This window comes from Neoarius graeffei, chromosome 18, assembly GCF_027579695.1.
Source record: "Neoarius graeffei isolate fNeoGra1 chromosome 18, fNeoGra1.pri, whole genome shotgun sequence".
Lineage (NCBI taxonomy): Eukaryota > Metazoa > Chordata > Actinopteri > Siluriformes > Ariidae > Neoarius > Neoarius graeffei.
In genome coordinates this window covers 62,458,160-62,486,144 of record NC_083586.1, presented here as the reverse complement: position 1 = coordinate 62,486,144, position 27,985 = coordinate 62,458,160, and the positions used below count along the sequence as shown (strand labels likewise).

The 27,985-nt window shown below is 41.4% G+C and overlaps 1 long non-coding RNA gene across 4 annotated transcripts; it reads left to right on the top strand.

The window, feature by feature from the left end:
* The first annotated feature begins 53 nt into the window (after window positions 1-53).
* Window positions 54-27,985, top strand: LOC132866427 (uncharacterized). 4 transcript variants are annotated; one of them, XR_009650572.1, is made up of 7 exons: window positions 337-859; window positions 4,115-4,265; window positions 10,888-11,026; window positions 11,988-12,089; window positions 15,045-15,104; window positions 19,088-19,149; window positions 23,829-27,985. It is a non-coding gene; the product is annotated as an uncharacterized LOC132866427 (long non-coding RNA). The 4 variants fall into 4 exon arrangements; XR_009650571.1 differs by lacking the exons at window positions 337-859; window positions 11,988-12,089 and adding an exon at window positions 54-196; XR_009650570.1 differs by lacking the exon at window positions 11,988-12,089 and having other exon boundaries at window positions 339-859.

Below are 27,985 nucleotides of genomic sequence, written 5' to 3'. Positions count from 1 at the left end.
GTCCCCTCTGTCCCCAGCAGAGAATGTGCAGTGAATTTAGAAATGAAAAATATGACAGTGACGACCCCGAACTGTTACACACCTTAAGATCTGTTTACAGGAAGAACGGGACAAAAATAACATCTGAAACACTTGGAGTCTTCAGTCCATAAACATCTTTAAGTGTTGGGAGAAGGAACTGGAACATTATAAAGTGGTAAATGCTTTACTGTAACAACTTTGTTGAAATGTGTTGCATGAAACAAAATTGAAATGTGTGTATTTTGGAAAAACAAAGTTCATGAGGTAAAGCATCAAATAATGTGCTGTTGTATTCTTTTGAGTGCAGTAGAGGTCAAAGATTATTTACAAATAATTGTTTTCAGTTTTAATTACAATTCCAACACACCGTCCCAACATTTTCTAATTTGGGGTTGTAATACAACAAAAAAATTACCAAACTTCAAAGAAACTGAGACTTGAAAGATCACATTGGCATGTAAAGCAGTTCATGCTGTTTACACTTAGGGACATGCTGTTATTGGAAAATAATCAACTTCAGGTGGTAACACTAACTCCTCCTCATCACACCACATGTTGGTGATTATTTTCTTATAAGAGCATGACTCAGTGTTTCATTTCTTACTTATCCAAATCTACACACAGTATCTCTAGATTACTGTAATGGATTGTACGCCCCAGCCTTATTTTTGTTTGTCAGATCAAGCTCTTGGACTCTGAATCTGTCTGGCTTTTTTCCCTCTCACTGATCTGATTGGTCAGTGTTGGAGAACAGGGTGTCGTATATCGGATCTAATTGGATGGCTTTAATGTGGAGGGTCTGGTAGACTGGACTTGATTGGCTGAAGCTGGGCTCGAGGTTTGTATAGATTGGCTTGATAAGGTTTGTGTTTTGGTCTCCTGATGAGCTCTCGTTGGCCTGAAGCAAAGACGTTTGGAGTAATCAATAACATAAGGAGAACGAGTTATGAGTTTAGGAAAATTTCATTTTCCATCATTCTGTTAGCTCACCCTGCCATGTCCTGTGCCTCTGGGTGATGTATGAGAAGTAGACACTGAGAGACAACCTGTATGCAGGAGAGCAAGGATCTGACATTAGTATTAGCATCATTTAGCAAATATGCAGCTTTCTTTTGAAAGAATAAATGCCAAAGTGTACATAAAGGTAAAGCATATGAACAGTAATGCAAGCCTTGTGTGCTTAAATCAGATCACACCTAACGTGACTGCCTCTGTGATGTCTGATTTGTGTGTGTGTGTTACCTGTCAGAACATGGCAAGTTTTTACTTGATTGTAGCGCAGTGCCAGAGACAGAACCAGAATAATCAGCAAGCCGCATACACAAACTGGAATGTACCAACCTGTGAGAGTGATTTATAAAGATTAGTATTGTGCCTAGAGATCTATCGTTAACATTAATGACCGATGGTAAAGGTACAGTGGTGCTTGAAAGTTTGTGAACCCTTTAGAATTTTCTCTATTTCTGCATAAATATGACCTAAAACATCATCAGATTTTCACACAAGTCCTAAAAGCAGATAAAGAGAACCCAGTTAAACAAATGAGACAAAAAATATTCTATTTGGTCATTTATTTATTGAGGAAAATGATCCGATATTATATATCTGTGAGTGGCAAAAGTATGTGAACTTCTAGGATTAGCAGTAAATTTAAAGATGAAATTAGAGTCAGGTGTTTTCAATCAATGGGATGACAGTCAGGTGTGAATGGGCACCCTGTTTTATTTAAAGAACAGAGATCTATCAAAGTCTGATCTTCACAACACATGTTTGTGGAAGTGTATCATGGCACGAACAAAGGAGATTTATGAGGACCTCAGAAAAAGCGTTGTTGATGCTCATCAGGCTGGAAAAGGTTACAAAACCATCTCTAAAGAGTTTGGACTCCACAAATCTACAGTCAGACAGATTGTGTACAAATGGAGGAAATACAAGACCATTGTTACCCTCCCCAGGAGTGGTCAACCAACAAAGATCACTCCAAGAGCAAGGCGTGTGATAGTTGGCGAGGTCACAAAAGACCCCAGGGTAACTTCTAAGCAACTGAAGGCCTCTCTCACATTGACTAACGTTAAGGTTCATGAGTCCACCATCAGGAGAACACTGAACAACAATGGTGTGCATGGCAGGGTTGCAAGGGGAAAGCCACTGCTCTCCAAAAAGAACATTGCTGCTCGTCTGCAGTTTGCAAAAGATCACGTGGACAAGCCAGAAGGTTATTGGAAAAATGTTTTGTGGACGGATGAGACCGAAATAGAACTTTTTGGTTTAAATGAGAAGCGTTATGTTTGGAGAAAGGAAAGCACTGCATTCTAGCATCAGAACCTTATCCTATCTGTGAAACATGGTGGTGGTAGTATCATGGTTTGGGCCTGTTTTACTGCATCTGGGCCAGGACGGCTTGCCATCATTGATGGAACAATGAATTCTGAATTATACCAGTGAATTCTAAAGGAAAATGTCATGACATCTGTCCATGAAGTGAATCTCAAGAGAAGGTGGATCATGCAGCAAGACAACAACCCTAAGCACACAAGTCGTTCTACCAAAGAATGGTTAAAGAGGGATAAAGTTAATGTTTTGGAATGGCCAAGTCAAAGTCCTGACCTTAATCCAATGGAAATGTTGTGGGAGGACCTGAAGCAAGCAGTTCATGTGAGGAAACCCACCAACATCCCAGAGTTGAAGCTGTTCTGTACAGAGGAATGGACTAAAATTCCTCCAAGCCGGTGTGCAGGACTGATCAACAGTTACCGCAAACGTTTAGTTGCAGTTATTGCTGCACAAGGGGGTCACACCAGATACTGAAAGCAAAGGTTCACATACTTTTGCCACTCACAGATATGTAATATTGGATCATTTTCCTCAATAAATAAATGACCAAGTATAATATTTTTGTCTCATTTCTTTAACTGGGTTCTCTTTATCTACTTTTAGGACTTGTGTGAAAATCTGATGATGTTTTAGGTCATATTTATGCAGAAATATAGAAAATTCTAAAGGGTTCACAAACTTTCAAGCACCACTGTAGTCATGTTACTGACCTGTTGCCAATTAACCTAATTTGTTTGTTTGTTTTTAGCATTACACAACTTTTCCAGTATTTTCTTGCCCCTGTCCCAACTTTTCTAAAATGTGTTGCTGACTTCAAAATGAGCGTATATTTAAAAAAAAAACAACAACAATACAATTCCTCAGTTTCAACATTCGATATGTTGTCTTTGTACTATTATCAATTAAATATAGTTTTTCCATGATTTGCAAACCATCACATTATGTTTTTATTTACAGTTTACACAGGGTTGTAAAGCATCTTGCCTCAACAGGGGAAAGGTGCAGAGCCAAAGTGACACAGATCCTTGTAGGCAAGGCAAATTCCATACAGGCTCCTCTACACAGAATCAACCAGGCTTCACCCTGTGGAGCTGGAGCAACCTGGGCAACATCACGGAGCTGGCTGACACCTGACAGGACCGTGGCTGGCGGTTATATAAATCCCACACAGTCCTGGCTCACAAATGCCTAGCAAGTGGGCAGTCCACTTCCCTCTCCCTGGGAAACCATCATACAGGATACAACCTATGGAGGGTCCCATCGTCTTCACTCTCTTGTGTTGCCATGGAACAAGATCCTCCCAGGCCCAGCAATGTGGATCAGTGTCGCGAACTGATTACACTGCAAAAAACTGAAAACTGAATTTGAGGAGAAAGTTCCTTTATACTAGTGAAATTATCTTGCTCCATGGACAGATAATTTTACTTGACAAGACATCTTGGAATAAGTTGGTTACAATCTAGAAGTAGTTTTAATAATCTCAGAGTTGGTGTCTTGTATTCTTCTACACTGCAAAAATTATATCTTAACAAGTTAGAATATATTGAATATCGTTGAAACGACCTAGTATTTCCTATTAGAAAAAAACAAGACACCAACTCTGAGATTATTAAAACTAGTTCTAGATTGTAGCCAACTTATTCCAAGATGTCTTATCAAGTAAAATTATCTGTCCATGGAGCAAGATAATTTCACTAGTATTAAGGAATTTTCTCCTCAAATTCAGTTTTCAGGTTTTTTTTTTTTTTTTTTTTTGCAGTGTACCACTTTACACAAATTTCTAGCAAAAGGCTCCAAGGTCATAGACCATGTGCTTCTTCCTTCTCAAGCACCCTGCACCTTAATCTTGGAAAGGATACTCAACCTTGAGCAACGCCAATGGCACAGCGTCCCAGATTTTTTGGAAACAGGTCTGTACAAATGTTTACACCCCACTGCACTAACACACTGCACTCTTAGGCAGTAGTCTTTTTTTAATATATGTTTATTTTCATTTTATTTATAATGGTAAATTCTCTGTACTGCTGTAATATGTGAATACAGTGGTGCTTGAAAGTTTGTGAACCCTTTAGAATTGTCTATATTTCTGCATAAATATGACCTAAAACAACATCAGGTTTTCACACAAGTCCTAAAAGTAGATAAAGAGAACCCAGTTAAACAAATGAGACAAAAATATTATACTTGGTCATTTATTTATTGAGGAAAATGATCCAATATTACATATCTGTGAGTGGCAAAAGTATGTGAACCTCTAGGATTAGCAGTTAATTTGAAGGTGAAATTAGAGTCAGGTGTTTCCAATCAATGGGATGACAATCAGGTGCGAATGGGCACCCTACTTTATTTAAAGAACAGGGATCTATCAAAGTCTGATCTTCACAACACATGTTTGTGGAAGTGTATCATGGCACAAACAAAGGAGATTTCTGGGGACCTCAGAAAAAGCGTTGTTGATGCACATCAGGCTGGAAAAGGTTGCAAACAATCTCCTAAAGAGTTTGGACTCCACCAATCCACAGTCAGACAGACTGTGTACAAATGGAGGAAATTCAAGACCATTGTTACCCTCCCCAGGAGTGGTCGACCAACAAAGATCACTCCAAGAGCAAGGCGTGTAATAGTAGGTGAGGTCACAAAGGACCCTGGGGTAACTTCTAAGCAACTGAAGGCCTCTCTCATATTGGCTAATGTTAATGTTCATGAGTCCACCATCAGGAAAACACTGAACAACAATGGTGTGCATGGCAGGGTTGCAAGGAGAAAGCCACTGCTCTCCAAAAAGAACATTGCTGCTCATCTGCAGTTTGCAAAAGATCACGTGGACAAGCCAGAAGGCTATTGGAAAAGTGTTTTGTGGACGGATGAGACCAAAATAGAACTTTTTGGCTTAAATGAAAAGTCTTATGTTTGGAGAAAGGAAAACACTGCATTCCAGCATAAGAACCTTATCCCATCTGTGAAACATGGTGGTGGTAGTATCATGGCCTGTTTTGCTGCATCTGGGCCAGGATGGCTTGCCATCATTGATGGAACAATGAATTTTGAATTATACCAGCGAATTCTAAAGAAAAGTATCAGGACATCTGTCCGTGAACTGAATCTCAAGAGAAGGTGGGTCATGCAGCAAGACAACGACCCTAAGCACACAAGTCGTTCTACCAAAGAATGGTTCAAGAAGAATAAAGTGAATGTTTTGGAATGGCCAAATCAAAGTCCTGACCTTAATCCAATCTAAGGTCAAGTTTACATTAGACCGTATCTGTCTCGTTTTCTTCGTGGATGCACTGTCCGTTTACATTAAACCGCCTGGAAACGCCGGGAAACGGGAATCTGCCAGCGTCCACGTATTCAATCCAGATCGTGTCAGCTCCGGTGCTGTGTAAACATTGAGAATACGCGAATACGCTTGTGCTGAGCTCTAGCTGGCATCGTCATTGGACAACGTCACTGTGACATCCACCTTCCTGATTCGCTGGCGTTGGTCATGTGACGCGACTGCTGAAAAACGGCGCGGATTTCCGCCTTGTATCACCTTTCATTAAAGAGTATAAAAGTATGAAAATACTGCAAATACTGATGCAAATACTGCCCATTGTGTAGTTATGATTGTCTTTAGGCTTGCCATCCTTCCACTTGCAAGTGGTAAGTGATATGCGCTGGGATCACACACACAACGGCTCAGTCCCGAATCACAGCTTGTGCACTTCACTCGCGTGCTCTGTGAGCTGCGCAAGGCCGGAGTGCGCACCCTCCAGAGGGCACTCGCTGTTCAGGGCGGAGTGATTTGGAGCGCAGGATGCCTGCGGAGTCGAGCGTATCCGTGTATTGGTGTTGCTGTGTGCACGCAAATCGTGTATTGGTGTTGCTGTGTGCACACTAATCGTTTTAAAAACGTTAATCTGATGATCCGCTGATACGGTCTAATGTAAACATGGGCTAAATGTTGTGGAAGGACCTGAAGCGATCAGTTCATGTGAGGAAACCCACCAACATCCCAGGGTTGAAGCTGTTCTGTACGGAGGAACAAGCTAAAATTCCTCCAAGCCGGTGTGCAGGACTGATCAACAGTTACCGCAAACGTTTACTTGCAGTTACTGATGCCCAAGGGGGTCACACCGGATACTGAAAGCAAAGGTTCACATACTTTTGCCACTCACAGATATGTAATATTGGATCATTTTCCTCAATAAATAAATGACCAAGTATAATATTTTTGTCTCATTTGTTTAACTGGGTTCTCTTTAATCTACTTTTAGAACTTGTGTGAAAATTTGATGTTTTAGGTCATAAAATTCTAAAGGGTTCACAAACTTTCAAGCACCACTGTACTCAATAGAAGGTGCAAACCTAAATTCTGTTATATTCTTTAGTGAATCCGAGTTATAAACTGCTATCTTTTCTGGTGTCATCGTTACTGCTGAACCCGATCCAGGCTTGAGGCAAACCATGTTTGGTTTACTTGGGTGGCCGATTCCTTTCTGTGCACTCACACACACATTCACACCTATGGACAATTTAGAGTAGCCAGTTAGCCTAACCTACATGTCTTTGGACTGTGGTGGAAACCAGAGCACCCAGAGGAAACCCACACAGATACGGGGAGAACATGCAAACAAACTCCACACAGAAAGGCCCCCGTCAGCCACTAGGCTCGAACCCAGAACCTTCTTGCTGTGAGGCGACAATGTGAACCACTACGCCATCTTTTCTGGCAGTATTTATAAAATGAGCACTTTTATCACAAAATCTTTCCCAACTTAGCCATCACAAAAAATGTTTATTTCACAACTATATTGGGTAGAGAACATACTTTATATCATACAAATATTAAAATATGACCATATAAAGCGCCACATTTACAGATTAACTTTAAAAGATGGCTTTCTGAATCATCTGAAAGTGTTTTGCTTTGGGGTTTTGGAGCTGCAGTACACGCATGTGACCGGCAGATGGAGCCTGTGAGGCGCTCCAGGGTTTTGAACCAGTGATTCAATAAACAGCTTCGACTCACATAGCAACGCTGTCAGGCCGCGTGGAGACCTGAGGCGTGATTTGATTGGTCGGCCAATTTCAAATAATGCTGTTTGAGACTTTTGATTGGTTCGTTACATCCGTTTCAACGGGGGGTGGAGTGACGAAGGCAACAGGAACTCGGAATTTAGGGGAAAAAATAGATTATTTTTGAATAAAACTTGTGAATGTTGATTGATATAAAGCGTAATGACATGTTATTGGTCTTAGCAAGGAACATTAACGTCAAATAGATGTGATTTTTGAGGCTTTTGCGTTGTTAGCGAAGCCGATCGCTAGCTAGCCGGTCAGCTAACTGTTGCTAGGCAACCATTTACCTCAGATCAGCTGTGTGAAATAAAATAAGGTTTAATGTCGGTTTTTCTTCTTTAGCAGTGTGTGTGTGTGTGTGTGTGTGTGTGTGTGTGTGTGTGTGTGAGAAATACTTAAGACTGGACTGAAATACAAGACAGTTCTTAATCCTAAACACTAAAATGTCACAATCAAGAATTTTAAAGACTAATTTTTTTCTACATGCATGTAATTTGAGGATTTCAGAAAAATCTCAGAGAATGCAAGATTTTATCCACTTGATTGCATCTTTTTTTTTAAAGTATTCTTTAATAAATCTTTTGCTTGTTGAATTTATTGGATCTTAAATTATTGTTATTTTATAATTTGTAACAGTAGTACACAATCACCCGCACTATTAACATTATTAGGAAATTCAGATTCTATGATCAGGCAAATATATAAAAGAAAAGTCTCTGAAACCTCTGCAGTGGGTTTATATATATATATATATATATATATATATATATATATATATATATATATATATATATATAATTATATGGACACGAGTGTTTTATTGGGAAATATGCCACTCGTATTCTTCATCCGGGACACGGAGAACCAAAACTGACATAAATCTCTCTCTATATGTCCCCCGTGAGGAAATCGATGACGTTGATGTTTAGATAACTTTGGGGACTTTTTGTTTGTGAATGTCTCTGTATAATAAAAAGAAAGTCACACGTTGGCTTGAAGATATGAAGTTTATCTTCTCGTGCTGAAAAACTCACATTTTTCATAAACACATCGCAGATCTGAGTGACACATATGTTATTTACCAGCTGGGAGGTCCGTATGGTGAAATACCGTGACCGAGGTCTTGAAAGTACTGAGCGAGGCCCTCTGGGCCGAGGTCAGTATTCAAGGCCGAGGTCACAGTATTTCACCATACGGACCGACCTTAAGCTGGTAAATATATAATATTTGTTTTTTTCTTTCCCAAATTCTAACAGAAAACGAGAGCGCCCGAAAGGGAAAACCGAGCCGAGCCGCCATTTTGAATCCTCATTCACGGCTGTAATGCAAATTACTTCCTCCTCGGTATACAAGTGCACCTCCATGGCAGGAAAAAAAACTACATTTTGCCGCCTATGTAGTCCCCTATTTATACAAATAGGAGTCATTCAGCCATGTTTTTGCTTGGCGTTAGCAAGTTAGAGGTTTTTAGCTTTCTCCCGAAATGTTTTCTTTTATTTTGTCTTCCTCAGGGTAGTAAAACTCACTTTCGCTGTGAACACTGTCGTTATCACTATCCATGCTGTAAAATTAATGCTATTTTGAATCCTCATTCATGGCTGTAATGCAAATTGCTTCCTCCTCGGTATACAAGTGCACTTCCATGGCAGGAAAAAAAAAAACTACCTTTTGCCGCCTAGTCCCCTATTTATACAAAATTGAGTCATTCAGGATTCAGCCATGTTTTTGCTCGGCGTTAGCAACAGTTAGAGGTTTTTAGCCTTCTCCTTATTTCTTCTTCCTCAGGGTAGTAAAACTCGCTTTCGCTATGAAGACTGTCGTTATCATTATCCATGATGTAAAATTAATGCTATTCTCTTGAGAAATGAGAAAATAAATGTTGACAAAAATTGCTACTATGTTTGTTGTTGTTGTGAACGAGCGAGTCGCCAGAGGTCCGTAACTGGGGTCCGTATCATAAGATACGGACCCGCTCGGCAGCCAGAGCGCAGGATTTGATGGAAACCAGACCTTCAAAAAAAATTTAATATTAATTATTTACCAGCTGGGAGGCCAGTATTTTCAAGACCTCGGTCACGGTATTTCACGATACAGACCAACCATAAGCTGGTAAATAGTATATTTATTTTTTCTTTACCAAATTCTAACAGAAAATGAGAGCGCCCAAAATGGAAACCATATTTAGAACAAACCTGCTACAAGCTCATCAAAAACCTGTTTGACAAGCTTCGTCAGCTCGGAATTTTCCAATAATAAAACTTGCTTTTGCTGTGAACACTGTCGTTATCGCTATCCATGCTGTAAAATTAATACTATTATACTGAGAAATGCGAAAATAAATGTTGACAAAAAATTGTTATTATGTTTATTGTTGTTGTGAACGAGCGAGTCGCCAAAGGTCCGAAATCGGGGGCCGTATAGTAGGATTCCAGACTGCTCGCGAGCCAATCAGAGCGCGCGATTTGATGGAAACCAGACCGCGAAAAAATAATTAAATAATATTGGCTGGCATTGAGTGGTCTATCAGATATATTCCATTCAGCTAGCATGATATCTGATAGAACATGAAAAAAGCCAGCCAATATTTTTTTTTTTTTTTTTCTTATACATACACATTCCTTTCGGGTGTTCAACACTTCTTTCTCTTTCAAAATTCTCTCAAAATCTTCCGTATTTAACGAAGCAAACCTGGCGGCCATGTTTGTTTACAAATCGTGACAGTCACTCACTCGCCAACATGGAAGTTTTACGCCTCCGATGTGTGACGTCATGTTGTTTTGACAACCGTGTAATATCGTAAACCATATTCAGCCAACACTCATTCTCCATTGGGTAGAGTGACGTAATACATGTAGGATAAGCGATATGCTAACAATATTGCATGCTATCAAACCAACTGAATGAAACCCACTAGAAGGGATTAGAACACATGTTTTTATTCCATTGAAAAAGTGTCCTGTATGGATAATAATTCCTGATATTTCACTCCAATGACGTCACTCCCAGTGTTTTCCCGCTGACTAGATGCGCATTGTCAAAATGGCGAACCGGTTCAAAATTTAAATTCTTTTGATTAACTTGCGGGGTTTTTTGTGGATGTGTCTATATAATATAAAGAACATTACACAGTGGCGTGAGGATATGAAGTTTATCTTCTCATGTTGAAAATATTTTCACTCGTGAATATATACATTCACCATGCACTCAAAGATGAACTTCATGTCTTTGCGCCACCGTGTAATATCCTCTATATGTACATGTCTACATTGAACAGCCTGCACATTTCGATTATAGTCTTTTCAAAATTAATGATTAAAAAAAAAGAAGTATCAAGTTTGAGATCATTTTAAGCATGAAGTCTTTTGAAAGCCGTGTAGAAACACTACTTGGAGCAGTACTTGAGCACGTCTGTGTCAAAATATGTGTCAATTTTGATGTAATTGACTTGGATGTTATTGTCCTGAACAGGTTTTTACTGCTTGCTGTTATTTGGCCAACAAAATGAAGGACAGTGGTGTAAGGAGGACATGAGTGGAGGGGAAAGGTTGACACATCCAAGTGACTGAAACTGACACACACACTGTACAGTGTGGTCAACATGTTTCTGGTATGTGTGTTTTTGGTGATTAATAACAGGTGATGTAAACCAGGAACTGAGATGAAAGTCATAGTGAGAAACAGTCTGTGTGTGTTACCTTTATTTGAGAAACAGCAGCCTTGTGTCTAACAGCTGCACTTAGTCATGGTCGCGTTCCAGATCCTCTTGTCACCTGTGTGTGTGTGTGTGTGTGTGTGTGTGTGTGTGTGTGTGTGTGTGTGTGTGTATGTATGTATGTATGTATATGTGTGGGTGTGGGGGGGTGTTACCTTTAAATGCGACCAGGACTTTCCGATTGTCAAGTACAGTTATCTGGGTTTGAGGTGCTACAGTGACCTGAGGGGCTGTTTATGTTTGTGTGTGTGTGTGTGTGTGTGTGTGTGTGTGTGTGTGTGTGTGTGTGTGTGTGTGTGTGTGTGTGTGGTGATGGATGTGAATGTGTAAAAGAAAAAGAGAAGACATCATAAAAAATACATCATCCTGTTCTGTTCACTTCTCAGCAGTTTTCTCATTTGTTGCTTGCAGCAATCGATATAGATTTCATACCAATTTTATACTCATAATATTATATTTATTTTAAAGTACTTCATATCTATCCCATCTTTAGCACAGTGATTGTATAAACTCAATGCATGGAGAGCAGGCTTGCAGTACTCGAGTCCACCTCATGCCCTAATTTTAAGGACTCGTGACTTAGCTTGGATTTGAGCGCTGATGACTCGGACTCGTGCATTAACTGCATTCAGACTCGTAAATTGGAGACGAGGACTCTGATTTTTTTCTTTATTTTTTGTAACATGCCATAACAATTTAGCATAAGATATTTATATCTACATTAATTTTTATACTAATTTTGTGCAAGAGAATGCACATTCACCTGTTTATACATCGTCTTCAGGAACAAACTAACATTAATGTTGCTAAAATGCCTGGAGAGACGCCACGAGGATTGTCCGCTTTGCTTCTACAGACTTCTCGTGCTGTGGGGAAAAAATGCACTGCTATGTGTTTCATATGTAGAAGAACTATCGAGGAGACGACGGGGACAACCTCGAACTTCAATTGCCATTTGGTAAGACTCCACCCAGAGAAGGAAGTGACACGCTATGTTCATTGCTCTGTTGATAGTGGGCGGGGCTTGCTGAGCGATGAACTAGCTAGTGTTAACCCTCTCTCATGTTATTTGCTCTGTTGATAGTGGGCAGGGCTTGCTGAGCGATGAACAACTTTTTATCTGCGGTCTGTTCACTAAAATGGGGCAGGCGAGCAGGAACGTTAGTCCGACACAGTAGCAGAGACGCTTTCACATAAAGGCAGCAACAGCCACCGTCAAATGGTGCAGATGGAGTCTTGTTCTCGGACTTGACTCAAAATTTTCTTTAATGACTTGGACTTGAACACTGGGGACTTGAGACTGGACTCGGACTCGAGGTTTAGTGACTTGACTGTTGGAGAGAATCCCAGAAAACCTCCCAATGGTACACGAGATGGCAAAAACTTTGCATTTTTAAATTCAGATTTATTTAACTTTGTTGCTCTCCATTTCAAAATTACCCAATCATCATCATCTAAATAAAATTTTTAACATAATTATAAATTATTAGTATTTTTCATGTTTACAGGAGAAACTTCCTAGTGCATAATTTTGAGGTGGAATAATAAGTCCCTCTTAAATCACTCCTTATACAAAATTGTTGTCAGTTTAAATTTTGTGAGCCACTGATGACCCTTGAACCTTCATTTGCAAAGCTTGATGTGTGCTGAATCTTCGAAGGTTTTGTGAAAATACAGCATTAAAGGCTCTCATTTCCAGACCTACTGCAAAATTATAAAATTCTTTTTTTTTTGTTGCTGATGAACAGAAAAAGAGGTTTTGATATTTTTTGGCGATTTTGTGCGCTAATGCTGCTTCCTGATGCGCATCACATTTCACAGTTTCCTTTTTATATGATAGTTGATAGGCGGCACGGTGGTGTAGTGGTTAGCGCTGTCGCCTCACAGCAAGAAGGTCCGGGTTCGAGCCCCGTGGCCGGCGAGGGCCTTTCTGTGCAGAGTTTGCATGTTCTCCCCGTGTCCGCGTGGGTTTCCTCCGGGTGCTCTGGTTTCCCCCACAGTCCAAAGACATGCAGGTTAGGTTAACTGGTGACTCTAAATTGACCGTAGGTGTGAATGTGAGTGTGAATGGTTGTCTGTGTCTATGTGTCAGCCCTGTGATGACCTGGCGACTTGTCCAGGGTGTACCCCGCCTTTCGCCCATAGTCAGCTGGGATAGGCTCCAGCTTGCCTGCGACCCTGTAGAAGGATAAAGCGGCTAGAGATAATGAGATGAGATGATAGTTGATGACTTTTTTTTTTTAAATAGATAAACATAGAAATTCCAAGCTTCAAATCAATGGAATAAAACAGGCAAATTATTTTTAGTACTGTAAAAAATGTAAAATAAGTGTCATTTCTCACCCAAACGAAAAAAAAGTTATATAAATATTATCTAATGAAGAATTCTTACCATCCAGCACTTTTAGGATCACTTCTTGATGCGTGTCAATGCCAACTCTCTCTATTCCGCACCAGTACTGACCCTCGTCTGACTTCATCAGCCCCTTGATACTGACGGTAAATCGAGGTCCTCTGTCATATAGAGAGTATCGCCCCTTCTTGGCTATCTTCCCCAAGCCTACAGATCGGATGAGGACGTCTTTGTCTCTACACTCACGTCTGCAGAAATATTTTATGTTTGTTGTGGCCCATGAGTGTGAACAGGTGAAGTCGAGCTGCTTGTTCTCTACGCCGTTCAGCCTAAGAACAGCCAAAATCTCTCTCTGGACAGCTGGAGAGATGGAAGAAGATGCAAACTCATCAATAGTAAAATGTTCTGAAAACATGAAAAACTAACGACTAGTAGCAAACTCACCAAAAAAGAGCCAACCGAAGACATGAAGCTTCATCCTGAGCATTATCAATCTGACACAACAACCAAGTGGGAAGTTAAAAGCATGATGGATGGTTTCAGCAGGTGTGGGTGTGAGATGAATGGTTTCATTATGAACCCACACTTCTCTGACAGATTTAGAAGGTCTAGACAAACTTCTCCTTTATCGTGTACTAATAATTTGGCATGACTACAATTCTTGTTTCTTGCAGATACATACAGTACCATCTTCAACATATTTATAGAGGGTTTTTGTATTATTAATGATCATGATTTGAACGTCATGGTAGCGGATTTAAAGGTGATCAGTGGTGCACTTCTCTTAAACTGATGATCTTTTCATCAAATGCATGGGCGTTGTTAGAGTTGGGCTTTTTGAGCTTAAGCCTTGAATGTTTTGATGCCAGCCCTCATGGGCGCCGCCAGGGGGGGAAAGGTTAGAACAATTCTAGGGGCCCAGCACTGCCATGGGGCCCTTTAAGGGGCTGATAATATGCTTTTAATGATTTTAATAAGACTTTTGAAATAACAACAATGCAATATTCCATCTGGTAAAATGAGCTAATTGAACAAGGTTGTCTATTTCTTGAGTTCTTCAACATATTGTCATTTAACCCTCCCCCTTTTGCGAAATGGTACGGTCCAGTTCTGGTAGAAGCGCGATGCGTTAAATCTGTGTGCTGATCAGTGCAACGCTACTTGCTGCTGTGTCGCGGTGCAGCAGCCAGCCAGCAGTGGAGTGCGTACAGTCTATGATCGCTAAATATGAAGAGCGACTGTCAAAAACGTAAAGAAAGGCAGCTGAAAGCTGAGAGGGACCGGAGAGGCAGGCAACTGGTCACTCAGTTTTTCCCAAAGAAAGGTAGCTATCGCTCACGTGTGTTCAAAATATTAGCGAATGGTAAATGAACAGTATGAACGTGGTTGGATTAGCCTATCAAGAGAACACTTTTACAGTTTGTACAGTGACATTTTTTCCATTTTAATAACTGAACTGACTTGTGTGATAAACAAGATGAAATATTATGTTATGCTGGTGCTAATAACTAGTGCTAATAACCAGTTTCATAACTAATGGGGTGCCCTAAATATGCACAGATTCAGCCTCAGGGGGACCTCCGCCCTACCAAACCACTGAACCCCCCTTTGGAGAAGGAGGTAAGCAGCAATACAACCCATAAATGCTTTAGGATTGAAGTTTTTAATGAGCGAGCGCCATATACAGTTTGCTAGATTAAAGTGTTGATAATAACGGACACCAGTCAAGTGTCTGACATGGTTACGTGTGTGGAATGTTCACACGTTCTAAACCATTGGTTTCAAACATATTCCCTTTTTGCAGAACAGTACACACAGCTTTCTACCTAACACATAACAATCCATGGGATTTCCATAGGTATTTTGATGCTGGGTAGAAAACTTTTTCTATGATTTGTTAGCAGTCACATCACACATTTCACTACCAATTGTCCTAGCACAAGAAGGCATGTGGCAAAATCTTGAATCTTCATTTGTGATTGTAAATGCACCAGAATTAGTCACTGACCAGTTTTCATCTAGTCCCTGGTAGGTTAATACATAAAATGTAATAACAAAGTCACAAACTCAAGGTCCATGGGCTATCAAAAGTCAAATAATGACAATAGTGCAATTGTGACGAGGGTGGGCAAAGTTGGGGGGCCCAAAATTCTAATCTTTCATGGGGCCCAAAATTTCTGGCGGCACCCCTGCCAGCCCTGAATGATTTTTTTCCATCTCAGCTTCATTAAAACAAATTAATGCTATTGTCATTTTAAAAGTTCATGCCGCAGCACCTGCAGTATCCGTCAGGTCCTTCTCCAAGACACGAACATACTGTATGTGCTTTCTTCTGAAAGCAGAGTGAAAAGGAGGCTGAGGATGTTGAAGAAGAGTCTCCGATTTGATATAGTTCAGGCAAGTGGAGGGCAAAGTAGGGGCAAGCCAGGACTGTTACAATTTAGTGAAAAAATTGTGATGATTTAAAAATCTTCTGTTAGGTTACCCAGTTAGGTAGGGAGTAATTCACTGGTCAAAATACTTTAGCATTATCATAAATTAAGTTAATATATTTCTGAAGAGATAGAGAGAGCACAAGTGGAATTAAGATTGTGAAATATGAGGGGGAGAGCGGCGAGGTGGCGGTCTCCCGACCGGAGCATGTCAAATCAAATCAAGTTTATTTGTATAGTGCTTTTAACAATGAACATTGTCACAAAGCAGCTTTACAGAATTTGAACGACTTAAAATATGAGCTAATTTTATCCCTAATCTATCCCCAATGAGCAAGCCTGTGGCGACGGTGGCAAGGAAAAACTCCCTCAGACGACATGAGGAAGAAACCTCGAGAGGAACCAGACTCAAAAGGGAACCCATCCTCATTTGGGCAACAACAGACAACATGACTATAACATTAACAGTCCTAACATAAAGTTAGTTTCGTTGATGCTATAAACACCCCACCGATGGAAACCTGAGCGCAAAACCGTTCACGACAACCGCAGTCCCAAAGTCAGCAAGTCAACTGCAGTCCCCAGCCACAAAAGCACCACTGCAAGAGTCCAGAGCGTCCTCCAGGCGTGGCCCCCAAGCACGTGTGCGTATGTGCAAATTAAAACGTAATGTAAAGCTGAAAAGTGAGTGTGAATAAAGAGACTATATTCAGCATCATTTCCTGGCTGTTCCACCCACCCTCAGTGGCATATGGATAATATCACAGATCATTCAGCATTATCCTGAAAATGTGATGTAAAGAAAGGAACACTCATAATTAGATCCGAACATTAATTATAGTACTAAAGGAACTAAATGATAGAATTAAATGTAGAATAGTGTTTCACATTGTCCCAGTTTCATTTGAAGCTTATACTTTACTGCACAAAACTCTAGGGTCATGTTTTTTTGGTCTGAAATTGATTGATTACTTAATTGAATGGGGAAGAAACATCAAATCTCTACAAAAATCATCCCCACAGAGACCCTTCCCCTTACAGAAAAGTGCTTCAATCTGAGCAACGCTGCTGATCAAAGGAATGCCCTGATTAAGACCATATTGTCCCTCCTCCTTTTTTTTCATCCCCAATTTGGTATTTGATCATATGACAGCTGCAACCAGCAAACCAGCTTCATCCGAGACAAGAGAAGCTCTTTTTTGAACCATCACAAGGCAGCAGAACACATTCAGACGAAAGTGCTATCTGCCCTCTTCTGCACACACGAGCTCACAGGTGCCCACAATTTTCTAGTGTCACCCCTTCCACCAAAAAAAGCACAGCCAGTTTGTTAGTTTCCTATAATTTTTAATTAATATAAACACAACAAATATTGTCTTGCAAAAATATTTTAATCTTTTTTCCAGGTAACTTAAAATCAAAGAACTGTAATACTATAAAAGAAAACACTTACTGAGGCTACGTTTACATTAGACTGTATCTGTCTCGTTTTCTTCGCGGATGCACTGTCGGTTTTACATTAAACCGCCTGGAAAAGCCGGGAAACGGGAATCCGCCAGCGTCCACGTATTCAATCTAGATCGTATCTGGTCCGGTGCTGTGTAAACATTGAGATACGTGGATACGCTGTGCTGAGCTCTAGCTGGCGTCCTCATTGGACAACGTCACTGTGACATCCACCTTCCTGATTCGCTGGCGTTGGTCATGTGACGCGACTGCTGAAAAACGGCGCGGACTTCTACCTTGTATCACCTTTCATTAAAGAGTATAAAAGTATGAAAATACTGCAAATACTGATGCAAATACTGCCCATTGTGTAGTTATGATTGTCTTTAGGCTTGCCATCCTTCCACTTGCAAGTAGTAAGTGATATGCGCTGGGATCTCACACACAGCGGCTCAGTCCCGAATCGTGGCTTGTTCACTTCACTCGCGCGCTCTGTGAGCTGCGCAGGGCCGGAGTGCGCACCCTCCAGAGGGCACTCGCTGTTCAGGGCTGAGTGATTTGGAGCGCAGGATGCCTGCGGAGCCGAGCGTATCCGTGTATTGGTGTTGCTGTGTGCACGGCTAACGGTTTTAGTGTAAACGTGAATCGTTTTAAGAACGTTAATCTGATGATCCGCTGATTCGACGTAATGTAAACGTAGCCTTAGTCAGACAGAACTGAAGAAGCCTTTCGGATGAGAGGTGAAACGTCTTCAAGAATCTTCAAGCAAGTCCAGTTGCTCTCTTTTACCACCCACAGTTTACTATGACCTAGTGTTGCCACCTGTCCCGGTTTTTCCTGATTGTCCCGGATTTTCATGGTCTGTCCCGGAAAAAAAAAAAATCCGGGACACTGAATGTCCCGTTTTTTTGTACATAATGGGCAAAATGTGTATTTCAACTTGCGAGCCAGCTGAGAACCAGTTTGCTTTTCCGAGCTCGCCGTGCTAAGCGGAGCCACGTCATTACGTCGCTGAATACGTCATTACGTCGCTGTACCACGTCACTTACGTCGCTGTATACGTCAGTTACGGCGCTACGTTTGCATAAACCTTGGCGCGAATATCAAAGCAAAAACATGGAAGCAGCAGCAGCAACAACAACAACAATAATAATGATGATGGCTGACTTCGCGTTTGTACAGCTGCTGCTTCTCGTCGCTTAAAAATGGCGATCTTTCGCGGTCTTGTTATTGTTGTCGGTCTTAACAACAAAGCCCCCCCCCCCCCCCCCCCCCCCCGCTGACGTAAGCGGTTCTTTCCTCTGGCCCAGCAGAGAGTTGGTGCTAGCCTGGAACCGGTTTTTCTGGCCCCAGAGCCAGTTCTTTGTCAGTGGAAACAGAAAACCCGGTTCCAAACTAAGCACTGGCCCCGAACCAGCCCTGGAACTGCTTTGGTGGAAAGGGGGCAATGGAGGATGCTTGGACTGATAAAAGAAACAGACTCTCTGTTGCAATGGTGAAGGCTGAGCTTCAAGTCAGGCTAAACTTTCAGTTGTCCTGTACTGAGTTCAAGACGTTCATTGAAAATCAGCTAGGACTCATAGCAGCAGCAAAGAAAAACACCAAATATAAATGGAAGCTTAGGTAAGGTTTTGGTGAATTAAATGAAATCCAAATAGTCTTATCTGCCTACTCCTGTATGTACTGTATGTGCCCAGTTATATGTCCTCCTATGTATTTGTTTAGCCAAGAGCAGCAGAGGCACAGGCAAGCACAAGCAAAGCACACACCACACTCTAAGCAATCAGGTAAGTTGTTTGACACTACACCTTACATTGTTACATTCAGGTATTCTTAGATACAATGAAAAATTAGATTATTTATTTTTATTCCACATAAGCAAACAAACAACTTATGTATTCCCCTTTTACCTGTGCCCACTACTGCCCCCAGGTGTCCACAACCAAAAACTGTTGGAAATAAACCAAAATAATGAAGACCTGCTTTATTATGTAAAGCAATTAACTAAACAAATAACTAGCAAAAGCGTCATTTTTACTAATTAGAGCAATACAATTTCAGCGTAGAAGGGCGATTTTTGTCTTGGGTTAGATGTGTGAAGGGCGCCGTTGCTTACAAGCAAAAAGGTCGATTGGATGGTCGAAATGTCCAGGATTTTTGTCAGACACAGGTGGCCCTACTATGACCTGGATGACTGAGAATCTTCACAGACCCATTCCTAAATATCACATTACTCTTCAGACAGCACATTTGTTTAAAGTTTAAATAAAATTAAAAGTTATAAATGCTGACATAATAGCTATCTGCTATGCAACAAACTAGCAGGTTGTACATTTTATCAGTTTATAATTACATTTAATGTTGAACTTTCTAGTTTGTCTTGTCGTGTTCATCACATGGAGTGTTTATAATCCTGCTAATTATGGAAATTAAAAATTTTTTAAATTTCTAAAGTACATTTTAGGGGGCGGCACGGTGGTGTAGTGGTTAGCGCCGTCGCCTCACAGCAAGAAGGTCCGGGTTCGAGCCCCGTGGCCGGCGAGGGCCTTTCTGTGCGGAGTTTGCATGTTCTCCCCGTGTCCGCGTGGGTTTCCTCTGGGTGCTCCGGTTTCCCCCACACTCCAAAGACATGCAGGTTAGGTTAACTGGTGACTCTAAATTGACCGTAGGTGTGAATGTGAGTGTGAATGGTTGTCTGTGTCTATGTGTCAGCCCTGTGATGACCTGGCGACTTGTCCAGGGTGTACCCCGCCTTTCGCCCGTAGTCAGCTGGGATAGGCTCCAGCTTGCCTGCGACCCTGTAGAACAGGATAAAGCGGCTAGAGATAATGAGATGAGATGAGATCTCATCTCATCTCATCTCATTATCTCTAGCCGCTTTATCCTGTTCTACAGGGTAGCTCTAAAAGCACAGACAACTTCACTGCAAGCTTACTCTTGGAATAAAACGTTTATCTCCCTCAATATGCTTCTGCAGGTTGGACGGCGAGTTTTTGTAGGCCGTGATGTGGTTCGTTTTCGGCAAACATTTAATACAAAACAAATCTTTAATCTTTTCAGAAAACTGAACCATGGGTTCATGGGCGTGTGCATTCTCCAGAAGAACCGCCTCCTTCCATTCTGCCATCAACTGATCGTGTTAAATAACACTGCTGAGAAATCACTGAACTTGATTTTATCCAGTCTGTGGATGTGACGTGACCCTAGTGATTACTGATAGACTGTCTCAGTGCCACCTGCGAAAAAACCAATCACGTTTTAGAAAAGAAAAGAAAAAAACCTCCACTTTCTAAGCTGCTTCATAGTAATGAGTAATGAGGACCTTGAGAGAAATGTAGTGGAGTGAAAAGTACAATATTTGTCTTTCAAATGTAGTGAAATTAGTCATAAGTTTCCAAAAATAATAATACTCAAGTAAAGTACAGATACTCAAAGTATACTTAAGTACAGCACTCAAGTAAACGTACTTCATTACTGTCCACCTCTGCAAATAAGTATCTGCTTTACCATGAAAAAGTAATTTAAGCTCACAGATGCAGCACTCTCCTATTCATATGCTGGGCCGTAACTACCATTGAGGACACCGAGGTCATCTCTCATCTCATCTCATTATCTCTAGCCGCTTTATCCTGTTCTACAGGGTCGCAGGCAAGCTGGAGCCTATCCCAGCTGACTACGGGCGAAAGGCGGGGTACACCCTGGACAAGTCGCCAGGTCATCACAGGGCTGACACATAGACACAGACAACCATTCACACTCACATTCACACCTACGGTTAATTTAGAGTCACCAGTTAACCTAACCTGCATGTCTTTGGACTGTGGGGGAAACCGGAGCACCCGGAGGAAACCCACGCGGACACGGGGAGAACATGCAAACTCCGCACAGAAAGGCCCTCACCGGCCACGGGGCTCGAACCCAGGACCTTCTTGCTGTGAGGCGACAGCGCTTAACCACTACACCACCGTGCCGCCCACACCGAGGTCATGTCCTCTGCATTTTTTTCCCACGGTATTTTTTTTTTCACTCAGAAATGTAAAATTAATCTCATCTGTAGCCGCTTTATCCTGTTCTACAGGGTCGCAGGCAAGCTGGAGCCTATCCCAGCTGACTACGGGCGAAAGGCAGGGTACACCCTGGACAAGTCGCCAGGTCATCACAGGGCTGACACACAGACAACCATTCACACTCACATTCACACCTACGGTCAATTTAGAGTCACCAGTTAACCTAACCTGCATGTCTTTGGACTGTGGGGGAAACCGGAGCACCTGGAGGAAACCCACGCGGACACGGGGAGAACATGCAAACTCCGCACAGAAAGGCCCTCACCGGCCACGGGGCTCGAACCCAGGACCTTCTTGCTGTGAGGCGACAGCGCTAACCACTACACCACCGTGCCGCCCACACCGAGGTCATGTCCTCTGCATTTTTTTCCCACGGTATTTTTTTTTCACTCAGAAATGTAAAATTAATATATGATGAAAATCGTTCTGACTTTGATCGGTGGAAAATTCTAAATTCAGCTTGCATCCCCCTGTTCTCATTTGTTTGTCTAAAAATAAAGTCCACATAATCATTTTTAAACGAAGCTGAAATATCCGACATTGGAAACATTTCATATTAGGCAGCCTTGCGATAGTCTGCTAAGCACCACGGGATATACAAGAGCTGAGAAGTGTTCTCATCAAGGTCCGACTCCGCAGCCAGTCAGTTTGTCAATTTGTCGTGGAATCTGAAAATTGACATAAGATGAAGAAGTCTACTACACTAAAACAAACCAAACTCAGCTTTGGAAAGTCAACAAGTGAGAGAAAAAGAAAGAGGGAAGAAGGTGAGTTAATTTTGCCAGTCCGGAATAGGGTGACCACCTGCTCATAAGCCCAAGGGGGGACAAGGGGTATGTTTTTGAGGGACAATGTGGGACGCCGCCCCCACTGCGCCGCGCCAGCCGCTGGAAGACTCACAGATAGTGGTTTACCCATTTCTAGCACATACTACCTTACATGGTATATCAATAATACCCTAATCTGCTATTATTGGTGATGTACCGTATGGTCATGAACAGGCCACCAAATGTGTGTGTTTTTTTTTTAAATAAACATTCATAATATTTTGACCATTCAATGACTTGACAGACACACTTCCACTTATGATTTACTGAAGCTACTCAATTTTATTTATTTTCCATTACAATTTATTCACTTTAAATCAATCATAATATAATATTGAGTCTGAGGCTTTGCAGTGCATCAGTACAGCAGGAATAGTGACAAGTCTCCATTTAGTTTTCAGTGGATTAACAGGAATTGTAGTGGCTCAGCACCACAGAAACAGTAGAAAAAAAGTCTCTTAACTCACAACCACAGCTTTGTGCCACAATCTCCTGCCTGATATGATATTGCGTGTTGGACAGTGTGATACACACTCGTCACCTCTGCCGCAGTCACTTTGTCAGCTAGAGAGTCGTTTTTAGGTCGGAGGAAAGCATCCATAGATTTAGACGTTTCTTTCTGTTGCACACGTTTCTTGTGAGTCTCTGCGAGCCTGTGTCGTTTCACATCGTATTCCCCGCCATGTCCGACTGAGAAAGATGTTTTGCAAAGGTCACAAAAAGCCCTCTCGGTATCCCCCTCAACCCCTTTCAGCCACAAATATTCATTTTCCCACTCTTTCCTGTACATACACCTTCTCTTTTTAACTGGAGGTGGCGGTGCCTCACCTGCCATCTCTCCGGTACCTTTCTCCATTTTTAATATGAAAGCAATGCATGCGTTGCACCTGCGTCCCTCGCCACTGTCTGTGCACGTGAGTGCGGTGTCATGGCAACAACAAAAAGTTGACAACAACCAGTCAGTTGTGAGGGGTGTGTGAGTGTGTGTGTGTGTGTGTGTGTGTGTGTGTGTGTGTGGTTTTGTTCTACAGTCTATAGTGGCGACGGTGGTGTGCTGAAATGTCAAGTACTCGTAATATTCGTTTGGCTGCCTGGGTGGCCCGGGGAGAGCGACAGCCCCCTCAGCAAGCATCGATTATGCGGGACACGTTCTGAATTTGCGGGACGCATAAATTCGGCTTCAAATGCTGTACGCGCACGCGCTATGCGGGACAGGTGGTCACCCTATAGTCCGGAATGCTTATGATCATTAACAGTGCAATTTTAATTAGCATTTCAAGCAGCAACAGTCGAAGCCACTTAGCTAGATAGGATTTTCGTTTTCCAGGCGGCACAAACTCTTTTATTCTCTCTCTCGATTTGATTTGGTGCGTTTCAGATCAGAAAAGGCTGGACAGTCGTGACCTGTTGTTTATGAAGTTATTGGTGCTGACGAGACTTGAGCTATTTTGCTAACTTACCAGACTATAGGCTAACGTGAACACAAGACACTATTGTTTTGATCATTGGTTGTATTTTCGAACGGAAATGAAAACGGGTAGCAAACTTATTATGTTCACATTTTATTTACAGCATGATGTACCGCCTCTGACTGCTTTCTGTCAATCATGAGCAGCCCAGCCGCGTTCACAGCTCCTCCTCCAATCACCAGCTGGAGATGAACCTCCTCTCGGGAAGTCTTGTCCCGCCCCTCTTATTGACTCCCATCTCCAGTGAGGCTCAGTCTCTGAATGGAGCGTTTTAGTCAGTTTTGTCCAATAACCGTCTAGTATTTTGCTATTGAAAAGGGCAGATATTTTTTAAAAAGCAATTGAAGTCTATTCAGGCTCGGCTAGATTGCGTTGTCACTCTCACTCACTCTCACTCACACTAACTCACTCACTCACTCACACTCTCTCACTCACTCTCACTCACTCACTCACACTCTCTCTCTCACTTACTCTCACTCACTCACACTCCATCACTCACTCAAACTCTCACTCACTCACTCTCACACACTCTCACTCACTCACACTCTCTCTCTCACTTACTCACTCACTCACTCACTCACACTCCATCACTCACTCAAACTCTCACTCACTCACTCTCACACACTCTATCTCACTCACTCACACTCTCTCTTTCTCTCACTCACTCACTCACTCACTCACTCACTCACTCACTCACACTCCATCACTCACTCAAACTCTCACTCACTCACTCTCACACACTCTCACTCACTCACTCACTCACTCACTCACTCACTCACTCACTCACACTCTCTCTCTCATTCACTCTCACTCACTCACACTCCATCACTCACTCAAACTCTCACTCACTCACACTCTCACTCACTCACTCACTCACTCACTCACTCAAACACACACAAAATACTTTTGTGATCGTGCAGTTTTGAAATTGTTAAAATAAACATGTTCACCTACATGTTCATCTTGTTGGGCTTGTGATTTTGACTCGTTTCCAAAATGTATGAAAAGTCACCATATTAGGATATTTTTTTTTGGCAAATAAGATGTATCGCAATGTTTGACCTCGGTATTTGAAAAATCCTGGTTACGGCCCTGCTTGTCATGACTAATATTGGGTGTATTGTCTGTTTACAGTTGCATTTCTGACAGAGACTATATCAGTATTTATAATTTTCCATAGATCATGTATACACCAGTGTTTTAAAATACATGTATATAATTTATCACTTTTTATTTGATGCTATTTCCTTTCTGTTTTCAGATCTGAGTGATCTTTAACATTGCTCCTGTTCAAAGATCCAAACTTATCGTCTCGAGTGTAGATCGTACTTGTAACAAACTTTTGGTGCTGGAACTCTATAAATAGAACTAACAGCTAGTTCCTTAATAATATCGACCAAAATGTGTTTGGTCCCTGCACCAGGCACAAATAGAAGGGCACGACAGTATAAGCTTAGCATTTGCAGAATTCAATGCTAATAACCTTTAATAACATCTGAGACTTCCTCATACAGAAAATACTAAATCCTTGACTGATCACTAATTTGAGTCTATATTAAAAATGACTCCTCTAAAGACACAACAAATTCGAGGGCATTAAAAATGGATGATTTGGGATTGAAAAAAGAGAATGATGCACAAATCAGAGGACACTTCACATGTTTGTAGTGATTGAATTAATGAAACTATTTACCGAGTTGCAGACCTGTGCTCCCTGTGCTTCATTTCCATTCAGGGTCTTAAAGATATGATACTTTTGGTGGGGTATGGAATTGAATCTGCCATATTTCTGTAAATACTCTATCTAGAGAGCTCCCATTATAGAAGTGACCAGGCAATCTGGTTTATAATAAGACCAGCTAGTGATAGGAGATGAATACATTTGTTTTTTAGGGCCCTAAACCCCACTCGCGAGTGTGTTTTTTCTTAATTTTTAGCATTTTTTTGGAAGCACCTATGGCCAGGATTTTCTAGATAGATGGCTTTGTTTTCCTTCCAGATTAGCAACAAATAGAAAGTTAATTTACCAAATTTCAAACCTCTGTGTAGCCTAGAAGCTGAGAAAAATGCATTTAAAAACCCTGGCGAGGATTTAGGGGGTACATTCTAGTCTAATTTAGTAATTTTTCAAAATGGCATAAATAAAAAACCTCTCGGTCTAGAAAGCTGAAATTTTGAAAACTAATTTAGATTTACATATATTTTCATCAGTAACTTCCACCATTAAAATAAAAATATTGCTGCAACCAATTATCTATATCTTGGGTCTTTTTGGCTTGGACTTACCCGAAACATAAAATAACTGATCGTGTGTATGAAAAAGGCTTTGGATGAAATGGCCATGGGATGAAATGACCTGTATTCATACTTGAGTGTCGGTAGAAGTGTCTTATCTTCAGAAAAGCCTGACTTTTTTAAATAATATGGGTCAAAACCACACATCTATCTTCGCTCAACCGTTCAAATCGTGGTAATACTGAGAAAACTCAGCACTGTTTACAGACACACTTTCAGCAGCTGCCATCAGAGTTGCTTTGTATATCCACCATCATGGTGGACACTCGTGACATAGCACATTTTAATCACACGGTTGCAAGTCATCTATCCCTAACCATAACCCTCGGCCGGGGCTACACATATCCCACCTCATTCATGGTATTAATTGTGACTCATAACCAACATTTCAACTTCAGAATATGGCTGCATTTTCCCAGAAACACACACACACTAAGTACAATGTTAACCCTTATGGGCGGCACAGTGGTGTAGTGGTTAGCATGGTCGCCTCACAGCAAGAAGGTTCTGGGTTCGAACCCAGTGTGCAGCAAGGGCGTTTCTGTGTGGAGTTTGCATGTTCTCCCCATGTCTGTGTGGGTTTCCTCCGGGTGCTCCAGTTTCCCCCACAATCCAAAGACATGCGGTTAGGTTAATATGGGACGGCCTTGGGCTGAGGTGCTCTTGCGCGAGGCACCTAACTCCCAACTGCTCCCCAGGCGCTGTTAGCATGGCTGCCCATTGCTCTGGGTATGTGGGCATGTGTGTGTTCACTGCTTCAGATGGGTTAAATGCAGAGAGGAAATTTCACAAGTGTGTGATGAATAAAGTTGTGCTTTCTTTCTAACACTACTAGTAACTTATAAAGACTAAGAACACTGTAATTAAAATCTGTCACATAGTTGATCCAACTTACAACTATTGATTATTTGTTCAAGTTCTGAATAAGTAACGTATGTAGTTTTATTTTTGTGTGGATCAACATTTCTGAGTGAACACGAGTTCAATGATGTTTTTGAAGTGGACTCAGGGACGTACACTGACGTCATAATGTCGCGACACTACCAGAAAAACCTTTCCAACACGGCGGCCACTTTCAGTGGCGGAGTTCACACAGGAGCAACTTATCAGGAAGCAAAAACTCTTAAAAATCATTTGTTTGTTGTAGGAGTTGTAAGGATATTAAAATGAAGAAAATGTCCGATTATTAGATTTGCTGGTTTTACATTTAGGGTCAGGTACAAAACGCAGCAGTTGTGCAATATTTCAGTGCTTCGCGCACATTTTTGAGCACCTTTGCGTCACTTCCTGTTAGGGTAACGGTAATGTGTTAAGGCAGTATCGTTGTCTTTCACCACACAGGAGTGTAAACACAACTATTCATATTCTTTTCCAACAAGATCTCATTACTACTCCTTGCTCTTTGTCACACTGGTCTCATTTGGTGGGGGAGATCTGTTGGGAAAAAGTTTGGCTATTACCACAAAAATTATTTTTATGCCTCCGCCACCTTAAGCTGCAGGAGGCATTATGTTTTCGGGTTGTCCGTCCGTCCGTCCCGAAACCTTGTGAACTAATGAAAGGAATTTCACGAAACTTTCATCATTTGTGCACCTGGGGACAAAGATGAACTGATTAGAATATGAAGGCCAAAGGTCAAGGTTACTTTGAGGTCACATGTCTGCCCCAAAACCTTGTGAACAACAAAATATTATCTGTTCTTGTAGACTTCAAGGTCAGGTGGCATATCATAATTTGCATAATGACACTAAACACCAAGTTGACATTAACTTAATCACAACTTCATAAGGCGTGTAGTCTACCAGGCGGAGGCATCCCCATCGATGTCGAGTTCTACCTAGTTGACCAATAAGATGAAAGAAATATCTTTCAAAATGCTACATAGATTTTATCCGACCAATTTTTATTTGCAGAAATTTAAAAAAGACATCATTGTTAATTGTTCTTTTTGTGGGGTAGAAAGAG